The sequence below is a fragment of the Heptranchias perlo genome, chromosome 27 (genome assembly GCF_035084215.1).
Source record: "Heptranchias perlo isolate sHepPer1 chromosome 27, sHepPer1.hap1, whole genome shotgun sequence".
In the NCBI taxonomy this organism is placed as follows: domain Eukaryota; kingdom Metazoa; phylum Chordata; class Chondrichthyes; order Hexanchiformes; family Hexanchidae; genus Heptranchias; species Heptranchias perlo.
The window spans coordinates 25,353,811-25,368,152 of record NC_090351.1 but is presented as its reverse complement, the minus strand read 5'-3'; the positions used below and the strand labels follow the sequence as shown (position 1 = coordinate 25,368,152).

The 14,342-nt window shown below is 43.0% G+C and overlaps 1 long non-coding RNA gene across 1 annotated transcript in view; it reads left to right on the top strand.

Annotated features, from left to right (window-relative positions):
• The first annotated feature begins 2,342 nt into the window (after positions 1-2,342).
• LOC137344745 (uncharacterized) overlaps positions 2,343-14,342 on the top strand; it is a 52,692-nt gene continuing 40,692 nt past the window's right edge. The window contains exons 1-2 of the long non-coding RNA XR_010968453.1: positions 2,343-2,415; positions 8,692-8,763. This is a non-coding gene — a long non-coding RNA (uncharacterized lncRNA). The remainder of the gene's footprint in view (positions 2,416-8,691; positions 8,764-14,342) is intronic.

The following is a 14,342-nucleotide window of genomic DNA, read 5'->3' as shown; positions in this document are numbered from 1 at the left end:
ACTCTACCCTTTTCCAATCTGAAATGAAAGGTGTGACTCCCACGACTTGTTATTGTTGCTAAGATGATCTTTACACATCAGACTGTTATTATTTATTATCACTTATTGACACATTAGAAAATTTTCAGTAGGCAACGATCATGGAATCACTTCCTTAGAAAATAATTTACCTTCGGCCTCATTACACTGGCAGTAATTTTGTGCTGCTGCTGCTCTCACATTACCAAAAGCAGGCCTGGTGCTCTCAGCACAGACAACCTGCTCAAGTACAGTTACTTTTTTTTGTGAATACTTTTTGTTTTCTATTATAGTAAAGTATTCTGTTGTGTTCATTTATTTCAGCATTTGCTTCTGCATTGGTATTGGATCACACAAAAAAGTGCACACTGACACCTTACAATGAGCAACATTAATTCAATTAAAGGTAATTTAATACACGAAACATAATAGGCTCAATTTTAAAACCGAGCCGGGAAGGCAGGCGGGGGTGGGGTCAATTTGAGATCGGGAAACCCTTTAGTATGGGTTTCTCGGACATCCTTACGATTTTGACATAAGGCAATAAGTCTTTTATTTGTTTTTGATTGGCTGATTAACAGGCTGGTCTCAGTCGGACGAGAGAACAGCCAGGGAGAGGACGACTTCAGGTAAGTCTGCAGGTAAGTCTTTGTTTGTATAGATGGGGGGTGGAAGGGGGGCTTGGGTGGGCACAGGGGGCATGGGTGGGCATGGGGGTCATGAGTCATGGGGGATGGGATCAGGGGTAAGTCACGGGGGGGCAGGATCGGGGTCATCGCGGGGGTCCACGATCGTTGAGGGGGAGTGGGGTCGGCAGATCAGGGTCGGGGTCAGAGGATCGGGGGGAGTGGTCCTCAATTGGGGGATGCGGTCCGCAATCAGGGAGGGGGGGAGGAGGTCGGTGCAGGTAGGCTTGTTGGGCCTGGGGGAAGCACTCCTGCTCATCCAGGCCCACAAGCTGTGCCTTTCTAGGCACTTACCTGTTGGTCTTGGGCCTTCTCGCCTCCTTTCATGAGGTGTAAAGCACAAGGCCCGGGAATCTCGGCCCCCCCTGGGTTGAAATCGGGAATTAGTGAAAAATGGAGGCCTGAAGCCGCCTTGAAAGGTTTTAAGGCTGACCCGCCTCCTGGGAGCGGGTTGGCTGCTCGCCCCTCGTCCCGCGCCCTGTGAAAACCGGAAATGGGCGGGTTGGGGGCGGGTCTGAAATGGTGGCAATTTTCAATGCACCCCCGCCCCAAACCCACCCATTTTTAACTTTTAAAATCAAGCCCAATATCTCAGGTCGGAAAACTTCATAGTAAAAAATAAATCTTGCATAGTTAGAGAGAGAGAGAGATGGGGTGATGTTTTTAGGGGCAGTTTATTTACCAACTGATCAGTTGAACTCCCCCACAAAAAAGTGTTGTGCCAACCTCCTTGTGACCATAATTATGGAAACATTGTGCTGGTACAACACCCAAATAGCTCTTTTTGAATGAAAAGTAGACTCCTGTCCCTCTAAGTGGACAAGAGCCTTCCAATGTGATGTGGTCAGAAATGCTCTTTAGCTAATCAGTACTCCACTTATCTCATTTGCCCTGATGCAGTATCCAAATGGTGGCTTTAGTGTTTATCAGATATCACTTGATATCAGAAGCTGGGTTAAACTGATATTACAAACTTACTGGGATTGAATAACATACCTTTTTGCCAAGAGTTTATTTCATTGAGGTTGTACCATTAACGACACTCACTCTGTACATGGTTGCTATTAATGTATCACAACCATTATCTGTTAAATTCCAATCCATTTGTGTGTCGATATCTGTTCAAACAGTTTATTGATTTGTTCATGTTATGAAACACAAACAATCTCTAAGTTATTGAGCAATGGAAGATTCTATTTACAGTTCAGGAAAAGTGGAAAGGAACAGAGTGGGTTCCTGGATTCTCAGATTACCTTCTGATGTCTGCTTTATGACTGTTTCTGTAGCTTTTTCCAGTATGATTAAGGGATTCGATAGAGTAGATACAGAGAAACAATTTCCTCTGGTGGAGGGATCCAGAATAAGGGCATATAACTTAAAATTAGAACTAGGCCATTTGGAGTAAACTCAGGGAGCACTTTTTCATACCTCGGGTAGCAGAAATCTGGAACTCTCTCCCCAAAAGGCTGTGGATGTGGGGCGAATTTAAATTTTCAACAGCGATGCTAAGATTCTTGTTAGGTAAGGGTATCAAGGGATATGGTGCAAAGGTGGGTAAAGATACAGATCGGCTATGATCCAATTTAATGGTGGAACAGGCTCAGGGGACTGAATGGCCTATGCTTGTTCCTACCTTCCCATGGGATTGAGTGAATCTGCCTTTGAATCTCTGTCTTTCACTCCACTGACTCTAATTAGACTTCAGCTTCAGGTGAGTGGCAGAATCATTTTATTGACAAAAAGCTGTCTCCCAGTCCCCTCTTATCGCATTAATAATAACTACCGGAGGTTGGATTTATCCACAGCTTGTTTGAAATGTGACTTTCGTTTGGCACTATAAGTCAGTCAAGTTATGTAATTTGATTTGGAACACAGCATAAACCAGGCATTTGTCGGGGTAGGTTTCATACCAACCCTGGTTCAAATTAGATAGCATACCAGTAGGAACTGCCATTTAGCTCACAATCGACTTCCCCTTCTCTGCCTCGTCAGCAACTATACCTCTGTATATCTCTGTGTCTACTCTTCCAGTTCCACTGTTTAAATTTTTAAAAATGTTTTAATTATCTGTGCATGTTCATGCTTATAGATTGAATTTGCTCTTGCAGAACTACTGTGCCACGTAAAATGAGGCAACACCACCCAATCTACTTAAATGGATTCATTTTCTAAATCTAGAGTGTGGCACTGGATTTTTAGCATAAATTTGTACATGCCACCAGATTTTCTCAGACTGTTTGATGAGTAAAACTGGGGCAGATGCTAAGTTCTCTGTGTCTTTTTCTTTTGGTACGTTATGCTTTACTTATTCTGAGGCCTGTGATTGATGGGTACATCAGAAACTGCTCTTTGGATGAGCTTTTCTTTAGCATTTAATCTTCAGATCAGATAGCTCAGTTAGGCCATTTCCTCATCTCAAATCAAAATGTTCTTTTATTCCATTTTAAACTGTCTTTCATTTTCGATGATTGTCTGTGAGACAATCTCCTCTCAACTATTTGGAGAATATTTTAACCTTTCTGTATTTGAATTTTCAGATTTTTCTCTTTCAGCAATTCTTTACTCCATGATGTCACTGTTCTGATAGCAATGTGATAAATGCAATGACTGATAATTCAACGATTTACTGTGTCTCTTTACTGTCATAACTACCGCTGTTTAAGGGGAGAAGTGTAAAATAACTGAAAATGGCTGTATTACCACTGCGACTTTGCTTGAATTCCACGTTCAGTTGGACTACTCAGTAATATAAAAGCAGAGTAATGAAAAATGCAACAGAAAAGTTGAAATATAGAATATTAGTTAAAAGTATTGTGAAGATAAATTAGTAATATTGGAGAATAGGAGAAGAAAAAGTCAGAGAAAGCAGAAGAAAATGTTTCACATTTGAAATTTATTTTCATTTAAAAACTTTTAAAATTGTTTTACATCCTTTATTTGAATAAAATAATATACAATATTTAAACTACTGCACTATGAGTAACTTTATTCATGCAATAATACGACACATTTCAGAATCAGAGCACACAAAGTAAAATCTAAAAAACTGACCAGCCCAGGGAATCTGAAATTCCCTGTAGCTGCTAATAAGCTGAAGGTTAATGCATTTCAATGAGCCTGTAGCCAGAGTTCTCTGCACTTGTCACTTATCCAGGACTCACACCTAATGTAGGCATCTTTAATAACTTCTGAAACCACATTATTGAAATTAATAAAGGATACTATTTTAAATAATTGAGCAGACAGTGTTTGAATACAGGTTATTTTAATAAAACTGATTAATCACAGTTTCTTGGATTGGTGCTGATCTGATTTTTCTGCATGAATTTTTTCATCGTATTCACAATACACAAAACTAAATCACAGACTTTTATGACCCAAAGAAAATGCAATTATCTGTTAAATCTTTGCTTAGCCATCTTATTGGTTTCCAAAATCTGCATATTTGTGTTACATAACTTTAACAGAAATTAATTCTATATTTGCCCTGATATAGCAATGTTAATTAAATTATAATATGGTTGTAATAGAGGACTGAAAGTTGATTAAATTAACAGCAGAGTATTTTAATCTCTTAAACGCCCCTTATTTCAAGGTAACACATCTTGAGTGTTTCATTAATTTTTATCTCATTAACTGTGATGTAGCTACAAAGTTTTCACAATGGGGTCATTGTGGCAATGAAGGTTTTACTATCCTGGTCAATATAATTGGTGCTTTCTGATTAATAATACTTAAATATTACAAAGTAGAATTTTAAAAACGTATGGTATGGCACAACATTTACTCACATTATGTATAAACTAAACATATACAGGCTGGGGATGATATAACTTTAACTTAGGAAAATGCAACCTAATTTTCCAACCGAGCTTGCTTGATTCACACGACACTGGAACAGTGGCATCAGGAGCACCTGCTTAACATGGATGGGAGCTTCTAATGTCCTGCATGCAATGTTTCAATGTTGATGTGTGCAGAATGTCCATTTGTTACTACATAGCGGTAAATCTACAGCAGTTATTTTAAAGGACACAGTAATGTCCAGGTAATTATATTTAAGCCATGAAATTAACAAATGGACATTCCGAACACATGAACATTGAAACATTGCATACGGGACATTAGAAGGGGATAATTTTATTATTAAAATAAAGCTCCCATTTCATGGCTTAAATATACTAATTTTTTCTCATGAACCTTTGTATCAATTGTTCTGCTGCATTGTTTTTGCCAATGGCACCATTACTCCTATCAATGGGTTTCCCAATGGAAATTCTCCTATCTGATCTTCTTGGAAAAAAAGGAGAAGCCAGGCAGGTCAGCCTACACCACTGGCACTCTCTACCCATCCACCAGTACCTACACACCTGTATCTACAGACAAAGGTTCACCCTTACGTCACTTTATCAAAGGATTGGTGCATGTGGAGGCTCCTGTTGCTAAAGGACACTGGGACAGCAGACCTGAAGACACAACATTAAATATGTGAATGCCTGATTAATCATAATGCTGGATGCTTTCTAAGTAACACCCCAATCACAATGTGCCATGCTTCCTGCAGTATTGCATGAAAGAAGGCACACTCGACAAGATGCCATACCTATATGTGCTGGCCATGTGGAATTGTCTTCACAGCATCTGGGTTATGGGACAGCCAGATGCAGAGCTGTGCCATCAGCTCCTGGGACACCTGCAGCTATCGCACAACGCAGGGCTGGTACAGCCAGCAAAAATACTGATCACTTACAGGCTAAAACTTGCCTCCACTTCTTGCAGACATGTTACAATACTGGCCCATTGGGTGCTGGAGCTGTGGAGTGGAGAGGAGGGCAACCTGCCTCACAATCTCCTCATGCAGCACCATTTCCACTTCGCAGCCATCAAAGAAGGGATTGAGTTCTGGGCTGCACCATCACTTGCCTGCAAGGTTCATGCTTGCGTCTTGGTTTTTTGTTCACTTTGTCTGTCACTTCTTTGCCCTTTCCCTCTTCAACTTTGCTGCAGGCCACCAATGGATTGACCTGCCTTCTGAGCCTTTCCTAAAGTTGTAACGATTTTTGGCCCCCTTTTCTGACATTTCCCTTTTAATTGTCTGCATCCCTTTAAATTTCAACTACATTTAACTTTCCACACCCACCACTAGAGTGCTTCCTGCACACGTCCCCAAGCCGGACCTGAAGTCGTGCATAATTATAACAATAAGCTGATCGTGGAAAATTGGGTGCAAACAGCACATTTCACTTCAACACCATGAAGATCTAGTTCTTTGTTCCTCCCAAAAGATACACCTTAATATATAATTATGCAGAGCTGAAATCTGAACACCTGAATATTGTCAGTCACATTTTGCTACCCAATAACATTTGCTTCCCACTGGCAATGAAAGCGTAGAAAATAAGCTGGCATCCACAGAAAAATCATTGCAACCTTGCTAAGGTTCTTCCACTGTGACGGTCATGTCAGATGTGGGAATACTAATTGGAGTTTTTGAGGGTTCAGCAACTGGCACATGCTTAACTATAAACTGAAAGGACCACCTGAGACTAGAAAATGAATCGTTATTGGTGACAGAAAATGGCAATTCCTTGACAATGACAATTCCAGAAAATGACAATTCAATTAACTAGCCAGTTTTAAAATGCTAATTCAGTGTCCAATAAAATATAGATTGCTTTCTTGACTTAAAAAGAACTGTTTTAATAAGTTCTACTTATATACTGTGGCATTTACTTATGACTTATTCATGTGTAAAGGATTGGATATCTCATTATTTCTATTTATGAAATCAGGGCTACCATGGGTGCAACTGTTCCTTCAATATTCCCAACAAAACCCATATAAAGTACATTATTTCTGAAAAAGCTGTTTGGCTTTGCTAGAAACTAAGATAAAGTCTTATCTCTAATTATGAATAAGGGTGAATTTGTCCTTTTCAAATCCAAGTAGGGTAGTACAGCTTGTCATACCTACTGTCAAAATGCAGGAGATTACCACCACCACCATCATCATCATTAAAGAGTCAGTCCACTAGCATCTTTAATGTTGCTCAGTTATCACAGCAGGCAAACCCTAAGCTGTGCATTTCTGCTTACAAATGGGAAAATGAAAGACACCTGGGGGGGCTGACATTCTAGTCAAATCTAAATCAGCACTATTTTTAGTAACCTGGTTAATGCGTTTGTATCGAATAAGTGGTCTTAAAAGTTAATTAAAACACCACACAGCGAAATTTCAACCTCTTGAGCTTTAACAGTCCTTTGGGGAAGTAGAGCTGTAACCCTTATGTTATTGTTACAGTGCTAACAGCAGCAGCAAATTAGTAGAGCTAGTGTGCAAGTGAAATTACATTAAATACTGGCACTTTGCTTGCACCTGCCACGCTATTCTGTCTGGCATACCCAGGTTTGTTCTTTGCATGGACACCCAGTGGTGCTTGGAGTTTCAGACAAATCCAATGGCTTGTTTCACCTTTGGAATTCTCTACCCCAGAGGGCTGTGGATGCTGAGACATTGAGTGTATTCAAGGCTGAGATAGACAGATTTCTGGGCTCTAGGGGAATCAAGGGATATGGGGATCGGGCAGGAAAGTCGAGTTGAGGTCGAAGATCAGCCATGATCTGGTTGAATGGGCAGAGCAGGCTCGCGGGGCCATGTGGCCTACTCCTGCTCCTATTTCTTATGTTCTTTTGTTCTTACCTGGTTGTATGTACATTCAACTCATTGGTATCAAGTTAACCGTAGTTCATTCGCCTTGTGGCTGACCCAGCTGCTATACTGGGGCCAGTACAATGTGAATACATTGCCAGAGCCTGATATATGGAGAGCCTGAAGAAAAGTGCAACAAGGGTACCTGATTCCACAATAGTCATCACATTTCATTTGAATGATTCACTTAGGGATGAAAAAATATTTACTGATTGGGTTTTTCAGTAGGAAAGGACAGTTAGAGTGACATTTTTAAATCCATTTTTGGGATATGAGCGTTGCTAGCAAGGCCGGCGTTTATTGCCCATCCCTAGTTGTCCTTGAGAGGGTGGTGGTGGGCCTTCTTTTTGAACCGCTGCAACTCGTACGGTGAAGGTTCTCCCACAATGTTATTAGGTAGGGAGTTGCAGGATTTTGACCCAATGACATTGAAGGAACAGCGATATATATCCAAGTCAGTGTTATTGGTTAATATTGGTATTAACATTAAAACAGCTAACATTGAGATTAATTTAAAAAAATCAACAAATCAGTTTAAAAGAGAAAGTTAGGAATAATACCACGATGCCAGGAAAATTTCAAAGGAAAGAAAAAACTTAGATGAAGTGGAGAGTGGGAATGGTAGCAGGGGATTGAAATAAGAGTTGACAAATGAGAGTAAAGAAATGGTGATCGCAGGACGAGTGGAAAAGATCACAACTAAAAACTGTGAAGGGCAGAGAATAGAGTGAGAGGCAAGGGGTTAGGACAAGGAGGCCTAGAACCCAAACTATGAGCATGGAAGGAAAAGCAAAACTCTGCAGGCAGATTTAAAAAGCGATGATTACAAAAGCAGCTAAGAGAATTTGAATATCATTAGTATATTTACATTAAGACTGTAAAACCATTTAATTTTTACAACTAACTTTTCAGTATTAAACAATGTAATTGTAAGGTGTATTTTAAAATAATAGGTCTTGTTATTTGTAAATAGTGCAATTGAATTGTAAATGTATTCTGTTTGAGGGTGAAATTATACTTACAATGTAATGTGATGTGGATTTTATTGGTAGTAACTGAAAATAGTGTATTTCAGTGGAATGTACTGAACAAATATCTGGGGATAAATGTTATTAGTACTGGTGCCAAATCTTTCAAGTTGGCTAATTATTTCATACCTTTTAATTAACTCAACTCAGGTGCTTAGTTTGCTTTTTGGAATCTGATCCGAAATTGGCAAGATGACTTTTAAGTTAGTGGAAAAGCTTTTTTTTAAGCCTTCCTTTCATGATTATGGCAGATGAGGTCGTGGGAAAGTGTGATGTCTTCCAGTTTGGATCCGAAAAAGACAAATTGGAATATTTTCTTAATGGTAAGACACTATGAGCTGTGGAGGAACAAAGGAATTAAGGTGTCCATGTACGCAAATAATAAAACCCGCTGGACAGGTCAAAAAGCATTCTAAAGGCGAATGGAATGTTGGCCTTTATCGCGAGCAGGTTGGAATACAAAAGCAAAGAAGTGATGCTTCAGTTTTATAGAGCCTTAGTCAGAACCCATCAGGAGTACAGAGTTCAGTTTTGGGAACTACACTGTAGGAAGGATAGACTGGCCTTGGAAGGGGCACAGCACAGATTCACCAGAATGATATCAGGGCTGAAAGGATTAAATTGAGGACAGGTTGCGTAAACTTGATTTGTATACCCTGAAGTTAAGGAAGTTGAGTGGTGATCTAATTGAGATGTTTAAAATAGGGTAGATACAGAGAAGCTATTTCCTCTGGTAGGGGAATCGAGAACAAAGGGTCATAATCTTAAAATTAGAGCTTTCAGAAGACATGTCTCTCCCATTCTCAATGTATGGACCTGAACATATCTTCTGAAAGCTCGACTACTATGTCAGAACACAATGGTGAGAGAAAACCTGTCTAATTATGTAAATTCAATGATAAACTCATTGGGGTAGTTTCCACTTTGGGCGCAATTGGCAAATAGGGCAGAAATTGCGCTTGAAATTGCACTGGTTAGGTTATAGTTCAAGTTTCCGCTAAAAATCATTTGCATAATCACAAATGCGTTTGCATAATCACAAATGTAAAATCGTCCATGAACTAGCGCCAATGGTCAGTGTAATAGAACCTAATCCTTTATTTTATTTTCTTTGCATTAAAAATATTCACTGATGTATTTGAGAGTGGTAACCTGGTGCAGTTTTATTAATACAACTGAAAATGGGTTTATTTCAAAAAATAAGCATTTTTAATAAGAGTGCCTAGTCCTCCACCTGTGAGCAACCTGATTTTAAATGACTGAAAATAACTTAAAAAAACTATACTGAACCATTAACTAGTTTAATTGGTGTACACTAGTCAGTTTCTGGCTTTGAGCGCAATGATTTTTGAACTAGCGTTAAAGATCGCGGAAACTCGATTTGCACTTGGCGTAACTTACGCTTGATTATCTGCGATTTTCCTCGCTCTTTTGTGCTGGTTTGGGTGCATTGTGCTGATAAAACCAGCGCAATCGAGTGGAAACTCTACCTCTCATTATAAATTGGTCCTGACTTCTGGGGTTCGGTTTTCCCGGGAAATTGCGGGTGCATTGGGGGCAGGGGCTCCGAAAAATGGGACATCCCATTCGAGTTCGAAGCCTGGCTCCAACCCGTCGAAGTCCAAGTTCTCCACGGACGCACCTGTGTGCGCGCGGGTGTCCCGAATCTGGAATTCCTGCCGGGAAATAAAGTCGGTGGGATGATAGTTAAAGAGCCTAGTGCATCTCATTGAGGTACTTAAGGCACTTTACTTGTGACATATTAGGTAGTTAGAATGATTCTTAACTTTCCTCGGCGGCTTTCCCACGGCTTCTGATTCACGCCTGGTGAAACCAGGTATAATAGGCCGGATCAGGCAAAAAGAAACAAAATAAATTAAATAAAAAACCATTGCACGAAGTTAAAACACAAAATCGACCTCCCTTTCCGCCCTGCTCAGATGTCCGATGTCTCCCTCTCCGATCTCCCCCTCTTCACTCCTTGATCTTCCCTTCTTCACCCCTCCCCACGATGTCCCCCCAATCTTCCCCCTCCCCACCAATCTTCCCCTCTCCCCTCACCCCCGATCTTCCCCTCTTCCCCCCCCCCCGATCTTCCACTCTCCCCCCCACCCCGATCTTCCGTTCCAGTGCTGGATGATGTCTTGCTCTCTCGCTTTCTCTCCCCCACCTCGCGTTGCAGCTCCTGACGGCAGCCAGCCTGTCAATCAGAGCGCGAAACCCGGAGAGCACGTTAATCACCATCAATTACGATGCAATCGCGTCGGAAACGGTAAGGTTTGTTTATTCGGGTTTGCCACGCGCACCTTCACCCCCTCCCCCGCTGCCAACCCGCCGCCATTTCAAAATTGAGCCCCCGATTTTTGTTTGACATCTCATTTTGGATTTTTTAAGGCTTTCCACTGGGGAAAAAAATAACTTTGAAGATTACTTTATGGCACTGAGAATAAATGGGAAAGCAGTAAAACTACAGCTGGGGAATGTTTTTTTTAATTCATTCATGGGATGTGGGCATCGCTGGCGAGGCCGGCATTTATTGCCCATCCCTAATTGCCCTTGAGAAGGTGGTGGTGAGCCGCCTTCTTGAACCTCTGCAGCCCGTGTGGTGAAGGTTCTCCCACAGTGCTGTTAGGGTGCTACCTGCCAAGGAAATCAGGAGCAATAGTGTATTCTGAAGTTAGCTACACAAATATTAAAGTGAACTAGTAGAGCTTTGCTGTACTGAACAGGAATTATACAGCAGTGACTACCCCATTATTTATCAAGATTACTGTTTGATTAATGGCACAGTGGCATTTAAGTCACTGTTAATTATTATACTTTAAAATCAGAATACTGATAATATGTCTTCTTGTCAAGGGCAAGAAATCTAAATGGAAGGACCACATGCATTAGCACCAAACCCCTAGCAGCTGCAGCTAACTCTTGAGGTAAATTAGTGAGCCAACAAAATGACACAAATATCTTTTATCTGAAAACGGAACTTTCTAGTCGGGTTCAGTGTTGTGTCAACTATCAAAACTGAATTCATTCCTTTTTGCATAATGTACATTATGCTTTAAAAAATGGTTTAGCAATAAAACTTTATAACAGATCATCAGGTTATTTAGTATTAACCTTCTCATGTTAGGTCACATCAAAAGCTATGGGGGCTGATATCAATCACACTGACAATCACTTAGCCCTTCAGTAATTTCTTTTGCCCCAGTCTTTTTTTAATTTTCTAAAATGCATTTTATGTTCATCAAGAAATTAGAAATAAGTATTGGGAATAGAGAAATAATTACTTTTAGAACCTTATGTCCCTATCAGGTGCTCCCAATATAGCTGCAGCTGTTATCTGCAAGGCAAAGCTCGCTTAATCTTTATTGCAATAATATACCTTAATCCTGGGGCACGATTTTAAAATGAAAGTGCGGGTGCGTTGGGAGCGGGAGGCAAAGAAAATCGGGACTCTTTGGAGCGGACAGGAATCCCAGCTCCAACCCACCAAAGAACTCGCACAACCCAGAGTCATAGGGCCCGATTTTAGCACCCGGTCTCGGGTGCGTTCTCGGCGGTGGGGGCCTCAAAAATTGCGAAATCCAGGAGCGGGACCGGATCGCGCCTCGATCCCGGCCACTTCTGGGTTCCTCGCTGACGCGCGGGCGTGCATGCGCACGCAGCCCCCGCTGGTGGGAATCCCGCAGGCAATTAAAGCCAGCGGGATGCCACTTGACGCTATTTACTTTGCTATTTCAGGTCATTAACTGACCTGATTAAGGGACTGTGTGTGATTTTTGAGCAACATGGGACTGTTTCCGTACTGGGGGAAACACTCCCAGCTGGAATGGACGTGTTGCAGCTGTCAGCCTGTGGCAGCTGCAAAGGTCCATTTGACAGGTTGGGGGGGGAGACCCTCACTCATTGCAGGAGGCCACTCTGTCACTTGGGACAAAGTTTGGCCTCCACCACCCTCCTCCTGACAATCAAAGTCACCAACTTGCACACTTACCCCGGGGTCCGGAGACATGTACCTACCTTGCGGACCCCCTCAGATGTACATCTTGCGGATGGGGGCCGCCGTAGCTGCAGTCATGACCTCCTCAGAGGGCGAACAGCATCACCAGCCTCGCCATCCACGCCGTCCACCTCTGACACGTGGAGCTCCACAACAGAGTGCTGTGACACATCCACCTGCACAGCAGGAGGGAGGGCTACCGCAGAGAGAGATGTGTCGCAGAGGGCACTACCCTCGCCACAGGGTCCACAGACCGAGGCTCAGCCTCCTGGACCTCTCTGAGCAGCAGTGCACACGGAGGCTCAGAGTCACTCGACATGTAGCCGTGGACATCTGCAGCCTCTTTCATGCTGAGCTGCTCCTGGCTGGCCCTTGCACCATCTTCCTACCTGTCGGTGTCAAAGTCACCACTGCCCTCCCGAACTTCTCCTCCGCATCCTTCCAGGGTGCCACTGGGGACATCGCCGATGTCTCTCAGTCGTCTGCGCAGAAGAGCCCTGCAAATACACCTACACCCACTCTGTAGTGACACAATGGGTGGCATCAGTGGTGGGTCCTCATAGTGATACCCAGGAGTGGGCTTTATTGCACAAACCGGACAGGATTCGCGAAGACATGGCAGTAGTGGTGCCAATAGAATGTGTGATGTGAGTTGTTCTGAAATTCAATAGAAATAACAACCATGACAAACCCTCAAATACCCTTGTGCATCCCCTTCATGCTCACGACACGTTTGCCTTATGCTGCCTACTGCACATATGTGATACATGCCCTGTGGCTGCAGCACAGGTGGTGGCAGGTTGAGTGAGGCTGGCCGTGAAAGAGATGCACGAGAGGGTGAGTATGGGATAGAGCCATGAGATTGTATGAGGATTGGGTTGCGTGGTAGTGGCGGGATGAGTACTGGCGAGGTGAGTAGGTGCAGGTAAGATGAGGATGGGGTTTGAGTGGGTATGAGGGGTGATGTGACAGAGTAGTGTTGGCAGTGCAGAAGGAGATGTGGGGTGGGGGCAGTGATGTAGCAGACGGAGTGTAGGGGAAAGACTACGTGTTCTCACTGTGGCTGACCTACTGAGGTCATTGGACCGCCTCCTGCACTGTGTGCAGGTGGGCGATATGTTGGTGGCGCGGGTGACCCCCTCTGCCACCTCAAGCCAAGCCTTCCTGGTGGCAGAGGCAGGCCGCTTCCTCCCGCCCGCCGGGTGGAAGATCTCTGTCCTCCCCCTCCTCCTCACCCCATGTATTGATACCTGGGGTGAGGGATCATTAAACTGGGAGCAGTCGTCCCCCTGGGCTGCTCCATGCAGTCATCTTTGCTATTGGTTGCAGCATCTGTCAGTGGAGGACTGCCCCTTTAAATAGAGCGCCTCCAGCTGACAGATCTTACTGCGCATGCGCAGCCTGCCCGAGGCACAGATCAGCATTGGGGAACCCGGAGAAGCAGGTAAGTGAATCCAATTAGTGGGTTGCCTGCTGCGATCGTGTGGGAAACCCACTAAATTCATCGGGTGCTTCTTGCCCATCCGCCGGGAACCCGCACCCCTGGTAAAATCGGGCCCATATTGTCTAGGACAATATTTAAAGCAGTAAATCAAGTACTTAAAGTACTTGAAATGTCCATAAATCCAATTAAGGCAAGCGATTTTAACGCTGCCTCAATGTGTTTCCCGTGCTGTGTGTAACACGCCATGGGAAAGTAGTCGGGTTTCAGCCAGCAGCCACTTGGACATTTAAATCCCTGATTGACAGATGGGGATAAAAGGTCAGGTATTGCAGCAGGGCACTCAGTTCTCTCAGAAAAACATTCTGTCAATCATCCTTGTGCATACCCTTCGTGATCACAAATTCTTAGCCTTTCTCCTCCTACTGCTTCTACGTGGTGCATCCCCTGTGGCTGCAGCA